This window comes from Dermacentor silvarum, chromosome 4 (genome assembly GCF_013339745.2).
Source record: "Dermacentor silvarum isolate Dsil-2018 chromosome 4, BIME_Dsil_1.4, whole genome shotgun sequence".
Classification (NCBI taxonomy): Eukaryota; Metazoa; Arthropoda; class Arachnida; order Ixodida; family Ixodidae; genus Dermacentor; species Dermacentor silvarum.
The window spans coordinates 34070261-34095391 of record NC_051157.2 but is presented as its reverse complement, the minus strand read 5'-3'; the positions used below and the strand labels follow the sequence as shown (position 1 = coordinate 34095391).

General features: G+C 48.8%; 1 protein-coding gene across 4 annotated transcripts in view; it reads left to right on the top strand.

The window, feature by feature from the left end:
- Positions 1-25131, top strand: part of LOC119449743 (uncharacterized) — a 392329-nt gene that overhangs the window by 93858 nt on the left and 273340 nt on the right. For 2 of the 4 annotated variants that reach the window (XM_049665418.1, XM_049665417.1), the window contains one exon: positions 19851-19910. The exons of the other annotated variants lie outside the window; for them this stretch is intronic. The gene's annotated coding sequence lies outside the window, so the exon portion shown is untranslated. The remainder of the gene's footprint in view (positions 1-19850; positions 19911-25131) is intronic. 4 annotated transcript variants of the gene reach the window in all.

The following is a 25131-nucleotide window of genomic DNA, read 5'->3' as shown; positions in this document are numbered from 1 at the left end:
GGATCGCTGTAGCAGCTGCTGCGACTGTGGGACGGAAATGAATAACCTGCGTATGTTTGTTCAAGCCACCCTTATGTTAAACTGAATTATTCGATTCGTTTGCTTTATATTTGCGCAGTGCTTTCTTGCTGCTTATACGTTCTTTCTCTTGCCCTTGCTTTCTTTTTCTTCTTTTTTTAATCGCATGCAGTGATGTAATAAACGACCGTCGTTCCCCAAGCGCCGGCAAAAAAAAAAAAAAGACTGGTGTGCTGTCATTGGGCGTTGGTTTTCTTTTTCTTTTTTTCTCTCGCTCCCTCCCTTTCTAAACTGACGAACGCATGCGCGCACGCAATGTCCGACGACATGAAACTGTTTTGCCGCCAAAGTACGGGCAAAAATCCGAGGCCCTGTAGAACATCCGCCCCCCCCCCCCCCCCTTTTTTTTTTTGTTACTTATGTCCCTAATATTTTCGTGTTCGCTGTCTCTTAGGTTTCCATTCCCCGATAGCTCTCCGTTGGTCATGCCTGGTCTTTCTCGTCATGAGATACAGTTCCTTTTTTTTTATATATATGTTGTGGCTGAAGCCGCGCGTGCTCATGGCGGTGGTGGCGGAGGTCAGCTGGGCAATCGTACGTAAAATGGCAATCGCTGCCACTGTGCACAAGCAAAAGAAATTCAAAACCCTTCCACTACTGTGACGATGGAACCCAGCGAAGCTGTGACAATGGTGGGTCTGCTCTAGTGAATACTGCTTATAGTGAATTTATATATTATAATCATTACTGACTATATTAACATCTTCGGCACGTTCGTCAAAGAGCAGCGACACTGGCATCTTGTTTTCGCCCGGCGCGATGACCAAGAAGTGCGTTTGCTGCGCCGAGTCCGCCCGCGACGCCGACGAGATCTCTCCCGCTCCTGCTGTCGGCGGCCATCCAACGCTGGTATGAGCCCACGCGTGATTTCTTTCTTTCCTTCCTTGCTTCCTTCCTTCTTTCTTTTTTTCTCACTGTGTCATACCGGCATGTCCAATGCGGGTATGCGCTACACGTGATTTTATTATCGTTAATCGTGACGTAACTGACGAGCATGTGATGTTATTGATGGCATGACCTATCAGTCATGTTAGTCATACATTTTGGTATATACCAAGTGAACGTGACGCCACAAAATGAGACGCCGCAAGATTGTTGCCTACTTCAGGTGTACACGGACGCGATCTCCTGGAACCTAGTCCTTATAATTCGTTCTGGGGTTTTGCGTGCCAAAACCAGTTCTGATTATAAGGCAAGCCGTAGTGGAGGTCTCCGGAATAATTTTGATCACCTGGGGCTCTTTAACGTGCACTACAACGCAAGAACACGGGCGTTTTTGCATTTCGCGGATGAAAAAAAAAAAAAAAAAACACACACACACACATTGGAGGTGAAAACATTGGCCAGAAACTAACGGGGGAGAATTGTCAAAGTCGAGCGATAGCTTCCCGGTCGACATGTTCAGATATGCTGGTGGAAAAAAAACTTAATTGCGGGGCTTTACATGCTATAACTGCGATCCGATTATAATGCACGCAGCATATAGTGGGGGTCTCCGGAATAAATTTGACCGCCTTGGGGACTTCAAAGGGCTCCTAAATCTTAAGTACACGAAGCGTTTTCGCATTTCACCCCTATCGAAATGCGGATGCCACAGCCGGGATTGAACCCACGACCTCTAGCGCTCATAGCGGTGGCTGGACATGCTGCCCTCGGGACACTTAGGAATTAACTCTTATGGACTAAGGCTACGTGTCGGTGCTGTGACGTTGCATTGCCTCCGTGATCGTCCTGCGTTACAAACCACGTTGAGACCGCCGTGCATGTCGAGTGGGAAAGAAAGCCAAATGAAGTTTCGCTTTCGCGATCTGGCCCTCGAGTTTTACCAGAATACAGACAAGGCCACCATATTGAGCTGTCGATAAGGAAGTAGTTTGATCATATATCGCCAAACTGTGCAGCGTTCGTGGCCGCTTTCCGAGCTCAGGGCATGGCTGCGGAGGCGCGATAAGCTCTCCATAAGTAAAGTGCGACAAATTGCACGCCGTCGTCCGCGCATGCGACGTTTGAAATTAAAGTGGTTTATATATCCGTGCCAGTCTGCTGTCCAGAACGGAAACAGACGGCGTTGCAGAAACGCACCATCGCGCACGAACAGTGGTTATGGGTATAAGGATACGACTAAGTTCGGGAGCAGTTGCGGTCACCTTAATTACTGTAACGCAATAATTGCGAGGAAGCGGGGGAGGGTCGCCATCGTAGCTGTAATAGAGCGCGAGTTTTCAGACCGTAATTACTTCCGCATGTGTGGTATAGTAGGACTGATTTTTAACTGTAAAGGTGATCGTTACAGTCGGCGTTCGAAATTTCAAAAATGCGATCGCTCGACGTCACCGCCCGGAAAAGTACGTTTTATTGTAGGCTTGTCGTGGCGGCTATCCGTGGACCTAAGAAAAAACTGGCCTACCGCACGTTCAGCCAATGAGCGAGCGTTTATAAATTCCTCCTCCTTCTAAACAGCTGCTTCGTTTGTGCTTCAAGTTCTCCGCACACTTGGCATTTCGTAGCGCATTTCGTTTGGCAGGTCCGTGTTTGTGTTCAGTGCTTCCAATTTTCGGCGAGTTCACGTCATCCGTAACGATTCCTGTCGGATAATGTACGTTTTATTCAATGAAAGTTACAGTGGCGTCGTTTGTCGCATGGAGGGCGAAATGACTCTTATTCTGCCTTCCGCGTGGAGGGCGTTTCGCCTTCATGAGACAGAGGGCGCTACCGTTCTTTTCACTGAGGAAATTGCTTTGAGAGCGATAGCTCTACTATACTCCTGGTACAAGCCCAGAAAACGCCTGGTTCCGTAAATCTGACCTTCAAGCTCAGCCAAGGTCAAACTGGGACTTAGCCTGTAACTACCGGCGGCTACTGTGTACGCCACGTGGGCGCCCATATCTTGAAAGCGATCTGCGATGCGTACACAGTGCGCCGAGTGCTGCATGGTAGCTTCGTGTGCGCTGTGCTTTCGACGCTTAGTTAGCGTTGAAGAGAGACGCAGTATGAAGGTCATTTCGCTCGCTGCTGCTGCTACCGCGCCGAGCAGCGTCTGTGTGTTGTCTTGCGGTGCAATTATAGTAGATTCGGTAGTCGCTGACGGCGCGGTGCAGCGAGTACGTCCTTTCCCAAAGCAAGCAAAACCGTGCTATCGGTCGACAAAGTTGATTTAACCGCCGTTCAACCGCAATTTTTTTCCCTTTAGATACGGCGTCGTCGCCGGAGACTTGTTCTTATCTATCCTAGACTAAACAGGCAAGTGCCATGTTCGAGCGTGGTGTTAAGCAATATGCACCGCATAAATGACACCTCAGTTTGCGAAATTTGGGCCCAAACGAGTGAGCGATTTAACCAGTCGGTATTTTATAACGAGGCTCCCTTACAGGCTCAACATTCGTGGGGAGCACTCGAAAAAAAGAAAAACTGCTATCCGTTACTCTCCCTCTAGGAGGTAGCGGCCGGGAAACTGGAAAGGGCTTGAAGAGACACTAACCGGAAACACTAAATCAGTATAGACTGATAAATAATTATTCCAAAGCTCTATTTTCGTTTATCTTCTTCTTTCTGGGGTTTTACGTGCCAAAACCAGTTCTGATTATGAGGCACGCCGTAGTGGAGGGCTCCGGATTGGTTTTGACCACCTGGGGTTCTTTAACGTGCACTACAACGCAAGCACACGGGCGTTTTTGCATTTCGCCTCCATCGAAACGCGACCGCCGCGGCCGGGATTCGATCCCGCGTCCTCGTGCTCAGCAGCGCAACGCCTTAGCTAACTGAGCCACCGCGACGGGTGTCTTTTTCGTTCATCTAGCGGTAATAGGTAATTAGAAGAGAAAAGGAAGGTCAAAGTTCCTTCAATTTCGTACCGACACCCTTGCCCGGTATACGTCAATGTGTCATGGACGCTTTTTGGGAGGGGGTATGTGTTCTGAATTTCCACGTAACAGAATTATGTTTTCTCGTAGATTCGAATAACACTCCGATGCTATCATGTCTGCAGGCTGTGTGTAAGTCGTACTTTCCGCATTTTCTGACGCAATTTACTTTTAAACGATTATTTAGTTCAGTAAGGCACTTGCACTTGGCGGAGGGCCTTGATGAATGAGGATGTGTGCGTCACTTCCGCACACGTGCGTGCGCGCGTGACGTACGTCGCTTGTGGTGGCGGTGCTTGTGTAACGTCGTCTAACGTCAGCTGGGGTAGTGGCACTTGTCTAACGTTGGCATCAGCTTCGCTGTATACATCCACTTTCACAGGGTTGAATGGAGGCGGAATTTGAGCCATTGTCGCTCAATATAGATTCTTGTTACCTGGGGCGGTATTCTGTAAGAGTCCTACCTAGTGGACTGTCCATTTCGGCGACCGTTGGTTCGCTGCTGCTTGACGTGCAGGAAGGAGATCCACCTTCTGGCACCTTCCTGCACGTCAAGCAGCAGCGAATCAACGGTCGCCGAAATGGACAGTCCACTAGGTAGACTCTTACAGAATACCGCCCCTGCTGTGTTCCGTCTTGGTTTTTTTTTTTTTTTTTGGAATACAGTGTATAGTCCATCGTTCTGGATAAAAAGTTAACTACGCCCGAGCAGACGCCGTCAAAATCCGTAACGTCACGACGCGCTAGTGCGGGAACTTCAAGGTGGTGTCGCCACTGCAGCCTGTCGTTTCTGCGTCTTTTCTGTCCTACCAAGCATCGTCTCACTGCAAGACTAGATTTATTGGTGTTGCAGCAGCCTAATTTACAAATACAGCTCAAATGTTGCTTTTGTTTAGTGTCCTCTTAAACAAAATGGAACAGATATATCATACCTTCTTCGCAGCTGTTATATCGCAGGCGAAAGGGTCGTTCCGAATGAAAGTATAGGCTATGATGGCAGCTAATTTTCGCATAGCTATTCTAGCAGTTCGTATATATGTAGTATAAAGATTTTCAAAATGGCACGGACGAGGAAGGAAACAGGACAGGTTCTAATTTCCAACAGATGTTTATTTGACGGTTTTCATGGACCGTTTAAATAAATATTGTCGGCACCTTGCCGAGCGGGAACTGTCTTAGTCGTTGTTAGTTATAGTCACTTCCGTATAACGCTGCCCGGCATCGGCAAAGAGACTGAGTATAAGGCTTGTGCGGCGGACACAGATCGAACGCCTTCTTCATCTTTACCTCGTTCTTCGATCGTTGCTTTACAGATATTTCTTTTAGTTATGGCCGCTTCGAAACTAAGGTATTTTCCGTTTCTGTAATGCCCTTTGCCTTCTGCTGTCGTCTTCTTTTGCGTCAACGTCGAAGTCAAAGGAAAAAAAAAAAAAACGGGAGTCCGTACGTTGTTCGAAATCGAGGCGGATATTGTTCGGTGCGCCTGGCTCCGCTGTACTGCTCGAAAACAAGCTGGCCGCGATCCCTCCGGACAAGCTTTCCTCGCTTTCTCTCTTTGTTTACTTCCCTGTACTCCCCCTCCGCTGCCCCTTTTTCTTTCTCCCTTTCTCGGCCTTTGTTTTTCAACGGGTTTGTCGGGCATGTACATTTCGCGCAATGCCATAACCTTCTTTGTGTTTCCTTCTTTCTTAGTATGGCGGGAAAGCTTGAGCGTAGAGAATGTCGAAACGCTGTTTGTTTCTTGAAAGCCTTCCCACTGCAAAGTCCTCGGCCCTTTACTGCTTTGCGGTGTATCGGGTCTTCTCACGACATTCGGCGCTGCGCGCGACTTGCAGTGCGAGTCGCGGCCGGTGCGTGAGCACGGGGTGTATTGCTTCCGTGTAGTGCCGTGAAGCAGCGCTACTGTACTACGGAGAGCAGGGGAGATGGTACCGTGTACTGAGAGCTAAATACACGGAACCCGTATCTTGGTGAAGCAACGCACACGTAATGCTAACTATGTGGTTTCGGCTCAGACGTTGTAGACGGTATAGAAAAAAAGTGTAATAGATTACAATTCATTTAAAATTCTCGTTGATTACAGTTACCGAACCGGTCCCCACAGAAGTAATTAACCAATTACAAAAAAAAAAAAAACAATCGATAACATTTACGCTACTTTCTTTTCAACATTTGTTAACATTGCGCAAACGCCATAAGTAGAACGAACTGACCTGACTCTTTCAAAGCTTCCTTGGCAGCCCTTCACGTGTTGTTTGTCTTCAACTAACGATTGCTTTTCAATATTGTCGTTGGTTATCTTTCGTAATTTTCTTATGGGATACATGAGCAGCGACACTGAAAACTCGCAGGAAGGTTGAAAATTGAGCTTGTTGGTACAGCCGACCTCACAAGTTTTCGGAGCACGGAAAATGAGAATAAGTTGAATTTTTTCACGACCTCACCACAGAGTCTGAAATGTATGTCAGGAATGTGATGATTGTACGGAGATGTATCGAACTTTACCCTTCGGTTCGAGTACGTGTGCCCAGGCTGCGATCAAATTAAAATTTTACTCGGATCCCGTGTAACTCGATACGCTCGATACTCGCTCGATACGCGCGGTGCAAGAGAGGGCGGTACGAACACCTTGTTAAGCTCGAACGCAGGATGGTATTAGCGAATAGAGGTCGGAAGGTATCCAATCACAGTGGGAAAATCGAAGTGGCGCAACTCACTGAACGCGAGCGTTCTGACGTGGTGGCGCTCTAGTTCCGCATAGAAACTCTTTCGCGATATGCACAATGCGGTGCCGATAATACAGATCGTCCGACCTGCCGCTGAGATCAGGAAACAAAACACTTAACACCCGGATTGTCCATTTGAAACATACACGCATCCGCGAGGCTGCTGCGTAGCACGACAGATGGCGCTCTACTGCAGTCTCGCCTAAGTGTCGCCAAATTCTAGTGCTGAAAACTGCGTCGCGCTTCGTTACAGGTTGTCTCGTCAATAAAGTCACTGGGTACTTGCAGTTGGTTGCTGAAAAAAAAAAGTAATTGAATTACAGCGAACGTTACCGTGTAAAAAAACACACTTCCAGAAGTGTACTTCATTACAAATATATAAATACATTAATTCGTCCGATTCGGCACCCACCTGCGGCAAGTTCAAATACCATGGTGACTTTTAATAGAATCCTTGGAATGAACCGGAGTGGTGACAGTCATCTATCCTTTGTGGCACCTAGTTTGTATGATACAATGATGATGATGATATCTAATGGCATTCCTTTTGAAACGGGGCGGTGATAGAAGCCACCTTGCCTGCTTTAGATAGTAAGGTTTTATACATTTATTGCAGTCTAGCATATTACAGCGAAAGCTGTATATGACTAGGCGAAACGAAACACCGTTCGTCCCATGTTTCTCTAAACGTCTCCATTGGCTGCGCCGTCAGTTACGTCGTTCTCTACGTCGCACCCAAGTGCGCGCGCCATTGGCAGCGCCAGTTAGTGACGTCGTTCTCTGCGTCGTACCTAGCTCTGCCCGCAACGCCGCCTGCTCGGCTCGCCGTTGTCCCATACGTTCGATATCTCGAATTAGTTCGACGTCATGGTTAGCGGCATCCGCCCGCCACTGGCGCTTGCGTTCCACTAGAAACACAAACATGTAACCAGTAATTGAGAAACACTTTAATACAGCGTCGGGATTAACCCACTGCTATAACACCGGGGCCGCACGTTTCAGCTTCGCTGGTTAACCATCTGTACGGAGTGCTTGGGCGGTTCTTTATATATTTTCTCTTCATTAAACTATCTATATCTACATTTTACAGTACTTGTTACCTATGCCTGCAACGACCCTGTTTCCATCTCTTCACTGTTTCTTTTTTTTTTTTTTTTTTAACCAATCACTCTAAACGTATCTTGCTAATCTCAACCGCTGACCTGTTAACGCTGTCATGAGCTTTTAATCCCAACGCAAGGTGGACGTTTCCTACGGTGCTGACTGGGTGTATATCTTCATTCTGTTGTGATGAATCGTTTCCGAACGTTTGCTGCCGCAGACACATACCTAATCTTGCTGCGATTATTTACTCCGGTAGGTTTTTATCCTCAGACACTCAGTTCGGGCCTCAAATAAGAGGAACCCTCTTTGTGCTATCGTAATTTTTCTCTCCTGATATTTTTCTTGCCCTCTCCGTAAATCTCCATGGACATATATTTTTTCCCCGTCCTTTGCGCCAAATTTGCCGTCTATGTTTCTCTCAGTTTCTTTATGGCGACTCCGGATTGTCTAAATTGGCACCACTAATCACCCTGTACTTGGTTGCCGCGTTCTCGACCTTTTCTTGTATTCCGTGTCCATGCTTTTGAGTAGTAGTATTAGTAGTAGTAGTAGTAAATAGATAGTAGTAGTATAGGAGTATAGTAGTAGTAGTATATAGTAGTATAGTATAAGTAGTATATAGTATTTATAGTTTGTAGTAGTATAGAGTAGTGTGTATGCTTAGATTAGTATCGTAGTGTAGTAGTGTGGAAAGAGTAGTATGTATGGGTAGTGGTAGTAGTAGTAGTAGTAGTAGTAGTAGTAGTAGTAGTAGTAGTAGTAGTAGTAGTAGTAGTAGTAGTAGTAGTAGTAGTAGTAGTAGTAGTAGTAGTAGTAGTAGTAGTAGTAGTAGTAGTAGTAGTAGTAGTAGTAGTAGTAGTAGTAGTAGTAGTAGTAGTAGTAGTAGTAGTAGTAGTAGTAGTAGTAGTAGTAGTAGTAGTAGTAGTAGTAGTAGTAGTAGTAGTAGTAGTAGTAGTAGTAGTAGTAGTAGTAGTAGTAGTAGTAGTAGTAGTAGTAGTAGTAGTAGTAGTAGTAGTAGTAGTAGTAGTAGTAGTAGTAGTAGTAGTAGTAGTAGTAGTAGTAGTAGTAGTAGTAGTAGTAGTAGTAGTAGTAGTAGTAGTAGTAGTAGTAGTAGTAGTAGTAGTAGTAGTAGTAGTAGTAGTAGTAGTAGTAGTAGTAGTAGTAGTAGTAGTAGTAGTAGTAGTAGTAGTAGTAGTAGTAGTAGTAGTAGTAGTAGTAGTAGTAGTAGTAGTAGTAGTAGTAGTAGTATTCCCTCTGGGATGGGGTGGAGCATTCCCACGTAGAATGGTAGAGGTTTGGGTGACCACCACAGAAAGGACATTTGTCGGGGTACTGGCTAGGCTGAAAAATGTGGCGGAGAGCAAGGCTAGGGAACGTATTAGTTTGGAGCTGGGCGCCAAGCGGCTGCATCTGCACGGTTTAGCTTCACGTGTGGTGGAGGGAATGTTCTACGGGATAGTCTGTGGTGTTGTAGTGTATGCGTGTATGTAAGCGGTATCGTTTCCACCTTGTCTGGGTTGGACTGGTCTTCCACCGGTGCCTGGAGGGTTAGGCCTCGGGCTGTCGCGTGAACGTGCTCATTGCCAGGGAGAGACGCAGGTACAGATTTTTGTTAAGGTAATCTAACAGCGCTTCAGGCAAGACGACCGTCGTCCTCTGTGAAGCGCCGTCCGATTACCCTCTAGGAATGCACTAACCAGCCCAGTTCAGCACACTCTTGAGGTACAGATGTTTGTGCTCTTCAGCCGCCCATTTCTTCTCATCCTGGCAGATGCTGACAACTGAAGCGCTATCTATTGGTGATCGATCGACTTCTTATCACATTCTTAAGAGAGACTGGTTTTATGGACATGTGGTGAAACACTGCGGGGATATTGTAAGAGTCACTCAGGCGGAGCAATTGCCGGCCTTGATCGCCAGGCTAAACCCGCCTGTTGCTACAATCCACCACCACCACCATCACCTATTAGTTTCAAATATGACTATTCTGACATGAAGGTATTGTTATATACGTATATAACAATGCTTGTGATAATTGTAGCGTGCTTTTTTGTCTGGAGTTTTGTAATTCTTTACTGTTGCTCTACCTTATATGTTACTTTTGGACCACAAGGCACTATCGACCGAAAAAGTTTACGGACCACGGAATCTCAGAAAACGCTAACTATCCTGTGCAGCCTTTAAGAGTAGCCAGTAAAACCGTACATCACAATGTTGTTCGCATATACCAGTAGAGGCTGGAAATGGAAATACCAGGCTGGGCGTTGAGGCTGCGGAGATATTCAGCTTTTTGTCAGATCCCTTGGCCCGTAAACTTTTTTGGTCGATATAGTACGTGTGCCGGCGAGGCACGCCTCGCATATATTTCCAACTGTGATTGTGTGGTGGGCGCAATCGCAACGCAGCGTGGGCCTTTGTGTTGCCGCTTCGTGCCGGTTCACGTCACACTCAGGTGCTGCCATGTTCAGGTATACCCGTGGGGGTCGTCCGCTAGTCGCGTCTATACGAGATTCGGGGCGGAAGCCTTTCAACGGCATCGCTGTAGCTACCCGCTCTCTGCTTTCGCGCCACCATTGTCGCGCGTCTCTTTGGGGGTCTCCCGTTACGCGGAAGGCGCTCTCGCTGTAGCTGCGAGGCTTGAATTGCGCGCGGCGGCGTACAGAGGGATCGGCTCTTGTTAGAAAATGCCGTTGGGGCGTGGAATGCCATTCTATAGGTCTAACAATCGCGCATTCGCAGCGAACACCGAGGTCCTTTGCACCATGAAACTTGTCCGTGATGGCAGCCGCATGACTACTACGTCCGCGAAGTAGTCATGCTATTCGCTTTGACGCCAACTGGACGCTCCCTTTAACAGTGCATCTGAACCCGCCGTGGTTGCTTTTAGCGGCTGTGGTGTTGGTCTGCTAAGCACGAGGTCGCGGGATCGAATCCCGGCCACGGCGGCCGCATTTCTATGAGGGCGAAATGCGAAAACATCCGTGTACTTATATTTAGGTGCACGTTAAAGAACCCCAGGTGGTCCAAATTATTCCGGAGTCCCCCACTACGGCGTGCCTCATATCAGATCGTGGTTTTGGCACGTAAAGCCCCATAATCTTTCATTACACAGTGGACTAGCCGTACATTGAAATACTGTGGCGGATAAGATGTTGGCCCGTGATCGATAGTTCTTTATGTGCTAACTAGTTTGCGAGTCTGTGCTCTCTCTCACTTCGCTATTTGATGTTGTTTCTTCTTGTTTGTGTTTGGTGAGGGGAGGTGACAGGGACGACAGTCGCCAAATAGTGTTTGGGCTACAACAGGCGCACCCCACCTTTAAACTTCTTCATCTGAAACGGACATTACAATTTTGAGAAATGCCGCCCGTAAAGAGGATCGCTGTCACTGACAGGCCGTGAGAAACTTGTTTCCAAGGGCGTTTAACTTCTTAACACAAAAGGTCTTGACGTTCATCATCGTGCCCCATCCATTCGCGACAGCATAGTTCTAAAGGTTTGTGATTTTGAGTAACGCCGCATTTTTCTAGCTTTTGTTTGCTTTCAAAAGTGTTTCGTTAATTGTAATACCAAAATTTACGTTCTAGTTAATCACTGAGCTTTCTCCACCATGAGAAATGCTCACGTACCTGGCGAGAAAAGTCCGTTAGCCGTACGACCGACTCCGCCATGATACAAAACAGCGTATCGGTCGGTGACTGGTCAAGGCGATTGCAGACACAGCGTTGAAGCCGCTGAACATCTGGCATGCTCTTCCATGCAGCCATCTTTTTTTATTAGTACTTGAACGCATACTAAGACATCGATGTATGATCGAGAGTGGCGCAAATTTTCTTTTCATTTTTAGGGCCCTCCCACTATTTCAGTAAACAAGATTATGCTAATCTGACGCGCTGTAGGAATACGTGTGAGGGAAAATTTCGCGTTCACTCCGCCGCCGAAGCCTTATGAAGTTATCGCCCGTTCTAACCAGTCGGCGCGCGTTACTACTTTCCCTCCCGTCTTCCTCATCTCGGCGCCGTCCATCTCCATTTCTCACCTCCCACATCCTGCTCTTCGAGTACCGGTCACAACCTCCGCCGACCACACCACCCAAACCCGTCAGAGGGAAGCTAAAGTGAGCTTCCCTTTAGAAGTAACCTCAGCAGGAGCCCCAGTAGCGTGGAACCGTTACGTCCGCAGTAACTCAGTCCACCCACCGACCACAGCATCAAAACCCACCAGACTCCCACAAAGAAAGCGTTGCTTTAAAAGTGGTGGCAGTTGGAGAAAGTTCGGTGGCAGATCTTCCTCAGTGAGGATTGAAAACGCATTTCCTTCCTCGGCAAACTTGGCTGCTCTAAAGATAAGCGGCCGCGAAAGTCTTCTCGCCTTGCAGACTCGCTGATTCCACTGCGTGGGCTTAAAAGGGTCTAAAGCAGGGCAGTTTGTCGAGATTTCTCGGGGGAACTCGCTGCAGCAGTTCTTATAAGAACTCATCCTATGCGGTCTCCCTCTCTCCTTAGGGGCTCGGGAACGAGAAGCAGCGGTGTAGTCTCTCGCGTGCCTAGTCTGCTTCGTGTGCTTCATCCTTGGCTCGTATATAGGGAGACAGGCGCAAGCCCTCGGTGCGCGTGGCATGCCCGGGCGGCCGTAAAAAATAGGACGTTATGGGCACAGCTCCCTGTATACGTACTATACTGCACGGCGTCGCTCGGGTCGGCGCGGTGTGGGGGTCTGAGCCAGCGTCTTTCGCACGCACACTTGCTTTGGTTGCAGCGGTGGCGCGCGAACGCGAGGTTGACGACGCTCTCCACTCTGCGTGCACGCCGTTGAACGCCGGAATCGAGGAGCGCGTTGCGTATAAGTCACGTTCACACGCATTCGTCGGATCGAATCGTTGATTTCACTGTCGCGGTCGGAGCGGCGCGCTACGTTATACCTGGCGGCCTGGAGTCACGCCGCGCACATAGGAGGACGCCGCATAACGCTTATCACAGTTAGTTCGCCGGGGCGCAATTGCCTTCGGCGCCGCAGCGTTACGTGACGTCCTAGCCGTGGACTAAATCGCCGATTCGCGGTCCGTCGTGTGAACGCGCCGACGTGGGTTCGACGTTGTGTTCTGGTCGCGTTGCGGTTTGAATACGATATATCAATTATGCGGACGCTCGAGGCGCATTCACGCCGTTCTCGTGCGGTCCCGCTAGCGGAGCATGCGCGGTTCGCGCGCGGAGGGTTAGAGCGTCTTTAGACACGCGAAGTGCGTTCCGCTGCCGCAACGAGGAAGCGAAGTCGACGCATAGTCGACGCTACGCTCAGTCGCCTCAGTGGCGGAGCCAGAGCGTGTACGTTCTGCCTTCCGCTGCTGGTATGAGCCTTGTGTGCACGCGCTGTAAGCACAATAGCGTTCCTCCATGCTCATGCTGCCGTGTGTGTATGCACTGCCCCTGAAGGGAAAGGCCAGTAAAAATCAAGCCAACGTTATCTAATAATTCACTGGGCGCTGACTATAACACCGACGCTTACCCGTCGGTCTCGTCTCGCGTGCACCGTCGAGCTGCTACGCCTGCAACGCCATTGGCTTGTTTCTAATCACGCCAGCGTTGTGAGACGCTGCCTAGGCGCTGTTCCTTCAACCCGCCAGGACTCGCCTTGCGTGCTGCGTCGCGCGAACATGTCGGAGCTGCGTATACTTAGAACACCATCCGATGAGTTCGAGAGCAACGATAAAACTTGCTATCGCTAGAGTGTACTAGAATGGGGCAGTGGGTCCAGCGGAGGCCTTGGCAAGCGCCGAGGGTGAAGCAAATAACGTTGAAATTGTGGCGGTGCTGCCGTAGCCTTATTCTGAATCTCTGGCCAATAAACGTTGGCTCCGGCTGTTTCGGCAGCGCTCATTGGCTGACGCGAGCTCACGGGCTGAGTAGCTGTCGTCTGCTCGACGCACCGTCGTTGTTGCGTCGTTTGCATTCTTTCCGCCGCTCTTTTTACATTTTATTTACAATAAATCGGTGGGGAATAATCTCAGTGTTGCCGCCACCGAGTATCCGCCTGTCAAAGCTCCATGCAGCTGCGGTAGGGTCCCCGACGCGACAAGCGTGCGGCCGGCGCGCGGGGCCGCTGATTCGGGAGAAAGCGATGGTGGCTCCACCAACTTTTCAATAAAATAAGCCTCAGCGGGGAGCCTGCGTTGGACCCACTCCCCCAATCTAGTACGCTCTACCACGGCCGCTGGATTATTTATCCAGCGGCCGTGACTGTGCACTCGCCGCTTCCGAAAGACGGAAGCGAGAGCTAGGGAAGCTGAAACCAAGCGTCGCAGAAGAGAACACCCCTATAGTTTAGATTGAGGGAAGCCGAGAGTTCGCGCAGGCGAAGAAATGAAGATCCGGAGGCTCGCGTGGCCGGTTGAATTCGTCGCGATACTACGCAGAACAGCGGGAAGAAATCCTGAGCGCCAGGAAACTGTGTGGTTTGCCACTACTTTACTAGGCTCCACCTTGCTGACTCCACGCCTACAATTTTTCAATGGCAATATGGACCATGAGGTAATTAGTTAAAAACTGAATTAGTGAATATTTGTTAAAATGGCGATTGTGCATTGAAATTTTTTTTGTGCGATTAATGTCCGCCTCTTCGAGTAGACCAGCTCATTAACTAGAATTGCGCTATCCGCCACAGACAACCCTTAAACAATTTTGAAATTGTTCGCTGGAACACCTGGTATAATGTTTCGCGCGGTGCAACGGATGTCATATTGCAACGACACCGACGTTGCAAAAATGGCTTTATGATGCGCTACATGCAAGAGTTCGAGTATCAAGTTCCTGTATACTCAGTAATTCATGTCGCAGACTGGTATACGGTTACGCAAAATCGGTACAATTTACATGGAACTTTCGAGACCGTAACCCGACAGTAAAATGACACGAGCCTCCGTATATATATATATATATATATATATATATATATATATATATATATATAGAGAGAGAGAGAGAGAGAGAGAGAGAGAGACCGGTCTTCGGTGGTCGCCCTCTCGGTTGTAACTTCTGCCTCCGTGCAGCAAACTGTTGACGCAAATGGTGAAATATCTCAAGCTATATCGCCGCTGCGAGATGGTCTTTGCGGCGCTAACGACGACGCCCGCGGACTTGCTCGAAACTTCCGGTATTCGTTATGCACGCGCGAACGGACGCCGCTAGCTTTCGCTGCGCAGCTTCAGCCCCGCGCGCCCATCACGCCACGACGATGCGCGGCTCGACGCACCGGCCGGGCGTGGCATCTCGCCGTCACCACACCCGCGGGGCCATCGAGCGAGCGCGCTGGGTCAACGGCGATTGACGGCGCGAAACGACGCGTGCATTTGGTTTCTTTTACGCTTTCTTTAGCACTTTTTGCGGCGGTCCCGGAATTCCTCGTTTCGACGACGACATCGCCACTTTGCGCCGGATAACGCCGATGTGATGCGTAAAATGGAAAACCCCGGGTCGTTTGGCGGTGTAGTACGGAAAAACGCGAAGCGAGACGCCATGTCGGGCAGTATTTCTAACGCACCGTGCGCCCCTGCCCCCTCGCGAACCACAGTTCCCCCCCTCCCTCTTTTCCTGGGTCGTTTCTGCGCGTGCCTCAATTTGTTATTGCGCTGGGATCGCCTGCGCGCTAGGATGGCCATATAGTATACGTGTAGATGCTGCTGAACGTGATGCCTCGATGAGCCGACTTCGATGCTTGTGTTGGATAGTGTGTAGACATAAGCCGGGGGCCATCCCTGTGTCATTGGTGCTCGAATGTGATTGCGGACGTAATTAGTGGAATCGCGAGGCTAACTCCACTTGTGCTGTTGATGTATAAAAGTTAAGTTGAATGAAATGCAGCATTATGTTATTGCGATATCATCTAGAGATGCTCAAGAGACGAGCCGCCGCGAGAAAGACGATGAAGTGTGTCTGGGCTTTTGGCGCGAGCAAGGTGTCGGCCTGGCGGTTTGATTCCAGTGTAAATATATTGTAAATAGCCTCTTTCGTGTGTGTCTTTCCACACGTAACATTCTGGTGGAGGTGCGGGGTATCGATCCCCGTACCTCTCCCCGTACCGTAATAGAGAATTGTATCTATGCTGGTCGTAAGGGGTCTTTTAGAACAACAGAGGGTAGCAAGCAATTATGTTCAGTGATTGCATTAGAAAACCTGATTGCATATCGGCTGAGTTCCGTTGATGTTGGACAGGGGGTAAACTGAGCTATCTGGGACAGGTCTTTGTCGTCTAGCGGACTTCGTTAGGCTAATTACTATGGCGATATTCTAAACGCGTGGCGCCTGCCGTTTAGCGGTAGTAGGATGGTATGTCTTCTATGTATACTAAGCATATACGTATGTCTGCGCCTCATGGTACCTTGATGCTGACGCAAAATTCCCTCGTAGTGGCATGACGTATAAGCATTCGTGATGGCTCCCTGGCGCCGCTACGATAGCTACGATTCTTTGACACTATGGCCCCGTTTGAGCGGCAACGAGACCTCGAAGGTCTGCAGCATGCTTTTCGGATCTCGGAGGCCTTTGCGGCAACCACACACATATCCTTCACACTGTTACCCAGCGGAGACGCTTCCATTTTGAGCCGAAGGATAACTATGCTGCTTTTGATGTAAACGGATAGAGAGAGAAACGAGAAGGGAAAGGTAGGGAGGTCAACCAAGAATGTGCCGGGTTGGCTACCCTGCGCTTGGGGAGAGGGAAATAGGAAGAATAGATAAGAAGGAGCGAGAGGAAAAATAATCAAGAGTCAGTCATTCACAGAGTCAGTCGCAGAGGAAGGTCCAATGTCACAAGCGCTCCAGTCGGAAGCTTGCCTTAGTGTATATGCTGTAAACAATCAGTGTAGTCGCTATACCTTGCTGGAAAGCTATAGGTGTGGCTATTCTTCCCGAAAATGAGCAGATTAAGCGTTGAAGAATTATCCCGTTTTTTATCCAACCCTCCGTGGTTCCTTTTTGCCTATAGCCTTGCGCAGCGAACACGAGGTCGCCGGTTGGATTGCCGGCGCGGCTGCCGCGGATTCCGATGGAGGTGCATTGTAGAAACACTCGTGTGCTTTGAGTTCGGTACACGATAAAGAGCTCTAGATGGTAAAAATTAACCAGGAGATGTCCGATACATCGTCTCATGATAGCCCACTCGTTGATTTTGAACGATTAAACAAATCACTCACTCACTCACTCACTCACTCACTCACTCACTCACTCACTCACTCACTCACTCACTCACTCACTCACTCACTCACTCACTCACTCACTCACTCACTCACTCACTCACTCACTTACTCATTTGATTGCTCAACCTGTCAGCCAAAGTAAGTCATTCTGTCAAGTTAGTGAAGTCAGTAAATTCAGTTATCCAATCAGCAATTCATTCATTCGATAAATCAGACATCCCATTCATGAGGGGCAGCAAAGGTCAACTGAATAAGCTGACGCAAAACGGGGGCCGCTGGGAAGGAATCCATAAGACTAGCAAGGAAAGTAAGGAAAAGCTCTTCACGTGCTCCGAGCTGATGAGCAAGATCTCGCCGGACGAGATCAGCACACGCCAGCAAACCATGGCGAAAACAGCGCGGCGCGCAAACAGACCGCGGTGCAAACATGTCTGGCCGGGTGCAGGCTGCAACGAGCGGAAACGGCGGCGCGGCGTGTAGCAGAGAAAGAACGCGTGGATGGATTTGAGGAGAGGCCAGAGCATTTCGAGAGAAAAGGTCGCGGCTCTTCTGGTTTGTACGGCTTTCGCCAGGTGCAGCGCGCTGCGTGCTTCCCGAAGCCTGCAGCAAATGGATGAGGGCTGCAAGGCGCCTGGTTGAACCGCCCATGAGAAGCGGCCAGATGTTGAGGTGTTATCTCTTGACTTCGAGAACACGGCAAAAAATCACGAGTAGGATTTGTCGCTTGGCGCGCGAAACTCGACACGATACGTCGTGTAATGCGGGTATCGTATGTTTTGGTGGTCTTTCGCGGCAAAAATTTCGATGTTCGCCGAGCAGAAGATAAAAACCGGTTCGCCGAGCAGAAGACAAAAAGGAAAAGCCTACGGTGAGACGATTCCTCCAGATCAAGCGAGTGTATGAACATTTCTTCACCTTACATTTCCTATACGGGTGTCACGTGGTGGATTTTCGGTGGCGATCGAGCCTGAGATCCAGATCGAATTTCTCGGCAGGGATTTTCTCCCTTCCGCAGCTTGCGCTAAGAAGGCCATGGTAATCGAGAAATTCGATCCCTATCGGGCTCAATGGTGAACCGGTGCGTGTGGCATACATCGAAGCTTCGGTCTCAAAAGCCCACCAAAAAAACATTAGATTGACTGACGCTAGTTATATATTTATTTACGTGTTCATAATACCCTCACGGCATACAGAATTATAGGGGGCAGGGTGTGCACCAGTAACCTGCCATCGCGAAAAGGTTTCCAGCCAGGAACGTAAATGAAATTAATTAAATAATAATATGAACTGGAAAGAGCTTATTAAAAAGCAGATACCCCCAGAAAACGCATACAGCTGGTGCAAGATTTATTGTGGGGCCATGCTCTGAACAGTTAAGGAACAGAGTGGTTGAGAAAGCAATCAAGCAAGAAAAAGAAGGGTGAAATGCAGCGTACAGTAAATCTCAAACTTGGACTGACCACATAAAATGAAATAGCTAGCATCCTTTGCGTGGTGGGGGCCAATGCTGCGCAGTGACAAGCTTATAACTAATGGCTATAATTTCCGCGGAAGCCTTATCCGGTTGAAATATTACGGGCCGAGGCAAACACCCCGGCGAGAAAGACACTGTTCCACATGAATCGATTCGTATACCTTGCGGGCAGGAAGAAAGAGCTCTCGATTTCTTTGGTACGCGAGGAAGTAGTGAGGGGAAAAAAAAAAAGGGAGAGGTGGCCAGCTTGTGCTGGCAGTAGGGCATCGCGGGATGAAATCGCTCTGGCTTTAAATATAATGCGAGCCGGTTGTATGTATGCTCTGAACATATTTGATATGTGTGCGGTGGCTGCTGTAACATCGAGGCTTGCGTCCGTCGTTGTTCTGTTGCGCTGGTTTGAGCGTTCATATTACGAAGGACTTCTCCCGAGAAAAAAAGAGAAGAAAAGCCAAACAAAGAAATAAAAATTTTAAAAAGACACTGTTCGTCCAGTTTAGCGAGCATCGAGTTTTACTGCATGCGGAGATATGATGAGCGGGCGTTCGTTTTTTAGCTCAGATACATTCGGTGACGTCACGCGCCCGCTACTTCAAAATTATGCATGGGTTCGCTACTGCTTGCTCGACTGCAGGCACGTTTACACGTTTACTGGTGCCTCATTTATATGAATGGTGGCTTGATCACTGTGTTAAATTGTTCAGCTTGAGTACGGGTGTATATGGTTGTATTACCTGCTGTTACGATTATTACTATAGCACGAGGATGCATATAGAGCGGGTCACTGGGAAAGTTGAATAAGAAATAGGCCATTCGCATTATTGGTGCATGGATGGACTAAAGTAGCGTAAAGGTGACTTGGGACAAATGCAGAGGACTAAAAATAGATGACTAGAAGACATGGAGCAAGAATAGAAGGCAAATTTCGTCTTTACTTCAAGTAACAATTAAAGTTTTTTTAGCTAATTAATGAAGCTGTGGCTTTTTTGAAAGGCCTCTCACCACTATGCACCAATTTAAATTGATTTAATGTTGCTCTTTGGTGTCCCTTTAATCATAGTTTTCTACAGCAGTGACTAGAGATAACTTTGACGCTGCGATCGTTTGGCTAATATGGGAGTGATGAGCTGCCGAAATTTTACGAATATTAAGGTTCACAGGTTGGCAGGTATGTTTATATAATATTCGTGCCTTTGATTTGAGACGTTCCTGTGACGTTATTTATATATATGCCTAAATTTCCAAGAAATCCTAATTTTCTCAACGCACGAAGGCAAGTTTCTTCGCACTGGCGTAACCGCTGCGAATCGTTGCATTTGTAGCTCCGTATTAGCAAAGTGACAAAGCCGTATGTAGTCAGAAGGATGATGTTAAGGCAAATCTGTGTACTTACCTCTCGTCATTCCCGTGCTCGCAGGACCGCCATATTGCATATACCGCGGACATCAAACGCCACGAGTGGCCTCTAGCAAATCTGGTGAGAAATTCTATGCATTTTGTGGACAAAGAAGAGAGTGCGCTTCCCTTTGGGTAAATTTAATTCTGGAGCTTTATACGTACCAAAACCACGATCGGATGACGTGGCAGGCCGTATAGTTGAGAGACTCCGGAATAATTTTGACCGTACGGGATTTTTTAACATGCACCGAATGCACGGTGCGTTTTTTTGCATCCCCCACCCATCGGAATGTGGCCGCGTAGCGGCGGGGATCGAACCCTTGCCATCGGGCTCCGTAGCCCAACGCCGTAGCCGCAGGGCTACGTCCGTCAGCTACGATCGCGCGGTGCTATTAGGGAGCTTTAGATTAGGGGGACGCAAGCGTTGGGGCCCGCTATTGCTTGGGGCCACGGTACTGCGCACGCGCGGACCCCTCTACACATGCGCAGTACTGTATCCCCTAGCACTAGGGGGCCCCAGCGCTTGCGTCCCCCTAATCTAAAACTGTCTATTCTATTGGCTCTTTCTGCTCCAGTTCTCTCGTGGACAGTATACGCGAAGGTGGCAGCGGCACCACCTCGTCTTCTCGATTTCGCTTCTGTTGTCAACAGCTTTTAATTAATGACGAGCTCGCGTGATGTTCCCCAGCACTGAATGGTGCGCTTTGCCGTGGCGCGGCCACTTTAGCGCGAGGCGTCGGTTGTAGCCGCGCGATGCTGCGCAGTTGACGGCCTTGATCGTCCCGATTCGACCTTGCGGGGGCACCCCGGCCGCTTCCTCGATGCACGGCCTTCTGTCGGCTGCGCGCTTCTTCGTCCGAGCAGGGCTGCCCTGTTCACCCTGCGCCTGCGATCTCGCGCTGTCTTGTCTTGTTTCACAGTGCGGTTAGCAGTAGCTTTCATTTCCTTCCGTTCCTTTGTGTGTAGTTGTTTAGTGTTTATTTCTTAAGTAAACAACCTACTACTACTACTACTAATACTACTACTACTTCTAGAGAATGGAAAAGGAAGGCTCGCTTATTGTGTGCTACTAATACTTCCGCGATGCTTCCATTCAGTCGGCGTCGCGCGGTGGGAGATCAAAGGAGGAGCCCTTCTTCCGGTTCTCTTTTTCTTGATGGCAGACGCGACCCGTAGCTTCCGAGGCGCTGCACGGAATTGTGCGGAATCGGAGAGGCGGAGTTATAGTTCCCTAAGTGCAAGTAACAAGATTCTCGACCTAAAAGAAAATAAAATTGCTGCCGAGCAGATGGATGGACGTCCGTTGTTGACGGCGAGCAAACGGAATCGCCCGGAGGCATCTTTCTCTTTCCTGCAGCCGTCGACGAGAGCGAAGACTCGCACTTGAGTGCCGTCACTAAAATCGTGCACCGTTTTGGTAAATGTAGAACCGGATATATATATATATATATATATATATATATATATGAGCTATTTCAGCGTCCGCATTCACACAGCCGTTCGTCGCACTTGCGACACCTCCCCTGCCCTGTAGTATAGTGCTTCACACGAAGCGTATATTCAGCGACGGTGCAGTTCTAGCGAGTGCCGACATTTGTGGATTATTGGCCGGAAATTTATTATGCGCTCTTCTCTCTCTCTCTCTCTCTCTCGTTTTCTTGTAGCCTTGTAGTATTTTGTAAGGCGCGATAAAGTTGAACCTACTTGTGGCCATAAAGGCTCCAATAGATTGACGAATCCGCCATGGGCATATGCCGCTCTTCAATTTTTGTCAAGTTGCATCAGCAGGCTACGCGCTCAATTCACCCCTCCTCCGTTTTACTACACGTACACAGACCAACGTAGACGCGCCTTCCTCCTCATTTCCCGCGTGACTGTTGAAATTTGTAATAGTTGACCATCTCGGTGAGCTTGAAGGTCGCTATTTCGATGTTTCGTAGATTTGCAGCTTTGTTTTATCTCTGTCTTTCTCTGATACATTAACTCTAGGTTTTGTTCCCCCTTTTCGTGATAGTTTTACTTTCTTCCTACATAAATAAATCTTTCTCCGTTCAGTTGGCGCCGTCGCGTGGCTTCCAGCGCGTTGCACGCATTTGCTGAGACGGGAGTGTTAGCCTTGAGAGTGGGGCGACGTAATGCGCGGCACCGTTCCGTCTTTACAATGGTCGAGCTGGTTTTGCCATCGCCTCGCGCGAGTGGCCATTAACGTGGCGGCTTTGTCTGTGCGAAGGCAGCCGTGTCCGCGGGGGTGTTTCTGCGCCGCCCCTCTTCGCCCTTTGACGACCGGCTCTCCACGCTGCTGCCTGTGCTGGTCACGGGACTCGCACTCACGATACTCCGTGCGGCACGCTGCTTCGCTAAAACGCACTTGCTCCGTGGCGTCTGCTTTCTTGCTATTGAAGGCAGAAATTAGGCGTGCTTTCATGTCTTCGTGCAAAAAAAAAAAAAAAAAAATATGGGGTTTTACGTGCCAAAACCACGATCTGATTATGAGGCACGCCGTAGTGAGGGACTCCAGAAATTTGGACCTCCTGGGGATCTTTAACGTGCACCTAAATCTAAGTACACGGGCGTTTTCGCATTTCGCCCCCACCGAAATGCGGCCGCCGTGGCCGGGATTCGATCCCGCGACCTCGTGCTCAGCAGCCCAACGCCATAGCCACTGAGCAACCACGGCGGGTCATGTCTTCGTGCAAGCGCTGCACGACAGCTGGCTTGTATCACTGTGTTGATCAACACTTCTTTTTGGCCGAGTTGGTTCATCTTGAAGCATGTATCAGTATCCGGGTGTTGGCTTGGCTTTGGCTGATCACTTCTGGTATGCTCTATTGATGGATTGACTTGATGGACTGACTTCCTGACAGACTGAATCTATAGAATGACTATACCTTACTGATTGACGCGCATATTGATTGATTGATTGATTTATTTATTTTTTCCCCAGTACGTTCGTTCTTCACCGTGCCTGCCTATCTGGAATGTTTTGCGCGCTGTCGACGAGTAAACTTACTAGTGTTTAGGAAACGACATGGCCGCGCGGATGCTCGGAGAAAATATATTTGGCGTGAATGGGCTTTGAATATATCAACATCGATCCGGCCCACCCCTCTCCTTGCTTACTTTTATTCTGCAGCCAGCGAGTTCATATCAGTGCCGCTGAAAAGCGGGACATAAGCAGCCTGATGGCTCGAGAAGGAGAATCCCCCATGGCGAAGAATAATTCAACATTCAACCTAAGCTAAAATCTCTTGAACGTTGAAGAAGTTCCGTTTCTGCACATTCCGTGCAAGATTTCCTGCGCTCACAACTTCGTCTTAGTGTGTCGGCCTACACTGGTCGGCCGTAACTACAAAAACGAAAAAAAAAAAAGAAACACACACACGCGCACGCACGCACGCACGCACACACGCGCACACACACAACGCACACACGCACGCACGCACGCACGCACACACACACAAAGCTGGCTATCTCTGTATTTGAATGCAGATAAACTATTTCTCTCTCTCTCTCTCTCTCTCTCTCTCTCTCTCTCTCTCTCTCTCCTTTGCGTCTCCGTCTGTTTCTCCTTTTCCCTGCGTCTCGTGGTGGTCTGTTCTGCCTTCTCCCCCTCTCGTCGAGCGCGCGGATATTGTTGCGTGCAGCAGGCCGAAAGAGAAATCGACCGCTCCATTGTGGCTGCCATATTTCGCTAAACTCTTGGTCGTATCGACGTCGTCGTGCCTATCGATAAGGTTCACCGGAAGCGCTTTGGCGGAAGTGCTTTGTGCGTCGAGTAGTGTTGTGCGTGCTGGCTTTTGTTATCAGGGCATAGCGGTGCTGGAAGTGTGTGTGTGTGTGTGTGTGTGTGTGTGTGTGTGTGTGTGTGTGTGTGTGTGTGTGTGTGTGTGTGTGTGTGTGTGTGTGTGTGTGTGTGTGTGTGTGTGGGAGAGGGGAAGAGGGGGAGAGGTGCTGAATCTTGTATGCTTGCTCTTCTCTTCCGCGCACATCACCCCTTCACCAACGACGCCCGAATTACGCCTTATTATTTTTTTTTTCTCGAGTGCGTTACGCTATCCTACAGGGCTTCGACACCAAGACCTTTTCTCTTTTCTTTTTCTCTTCTCTTTCTGTATCAGTGCTTTTAGCGGGTGCTGCGAGCGTCTATATTGACATCGATTATCGATACCTGACTATGCGGCGTGTTCGTGCTACTGTGCTTCACGTACTGAAATGAAGAGAGAGAGAGAGAGGGGGGGGGGGGCGCTATGTGCTTGCGAAAGTAGAGGTCGTGGTGGAAGATCTATAATGCTGGCGCTCAAGCTTCGTCTCTTCGTCATACTGGTTGCGGTCGCGTGAAGTGCGTGTGAAATTTCTTCCAGCCAGAGCTGTTTTGAAACTCTTCCGCAGGCTCTGTACGCTTTTTTGCTGGTGAAGGAAGTGAAGCGAAGACCAAGTATAAAGCATTTCTATCGTCCGCGCAGCACACAGGACTCACCTGACTTCCTATTCATTGCTTGCCGCTGCTTTCTGCAGTTGTACTTCGTGGTTGTCGCTGAAGTAGAGGTCATCGTTTGCCCATCTTAACGTTGTAACTCGGTCGGTGATATCCTATAAAAAAGGGGGAGGAAAAAAAAAAAGCTTTTATCGCTTGTCGCTAGTACTTTGTGTTTTAGTGGGAAGTTTTAGAAATAGTGCGCCAAACTGCGCTTGGGTTCTTTTGTATATTCCCGGCCGATAGTGGGGCATATAGCTTGGGGTCCACTATTCCTAAAACTTCCTTTTGTGCGTCGTAAGTTCGAATGACAGCAAGACAACGGAAACGGTGTGAAGCTTTCTCTTTGGTTTCTCTGTTATCGGGTGGCTTCGTTTCCGGACGATACCCGCCGTCTTCGCTCCCGAGTCCGGTTTTTTGCCAGAACAACTGTGCCTTGAACGCCTCGCGGAGTTGTGCCCTCCGGGTATCATTGCTTTCAAGTTGTTGAGTCAGTACCAGAGGTGCCAGTGACGAAACACTAAAACTTAGTTTGTGTGCATTTTTTGATGCCTAATAACTTCTCTGTTTCTTTTCTCGCAGAGTTTCTTGTGGGTGATAGTTGTAGTTGCTAGCAAACCGAAGTAATCAATTTTGTGTTTAGCATTACTCGTCGTCACTTGCTTTTATTCACTTGTGTGTGTGTGTGTGTGTGTGTGTGTGTGTGTGTGTGTGTGTGTGTGTGTGTGTGTGTGTGTGTGTGTGTGTGTGTGTGTGTGTGTGTGTGTGTGTGTGTGTGTGTGTGTGTGTGTGTGTGTGTGTGTGTGTGTGTGTGTGTTGCGGAATC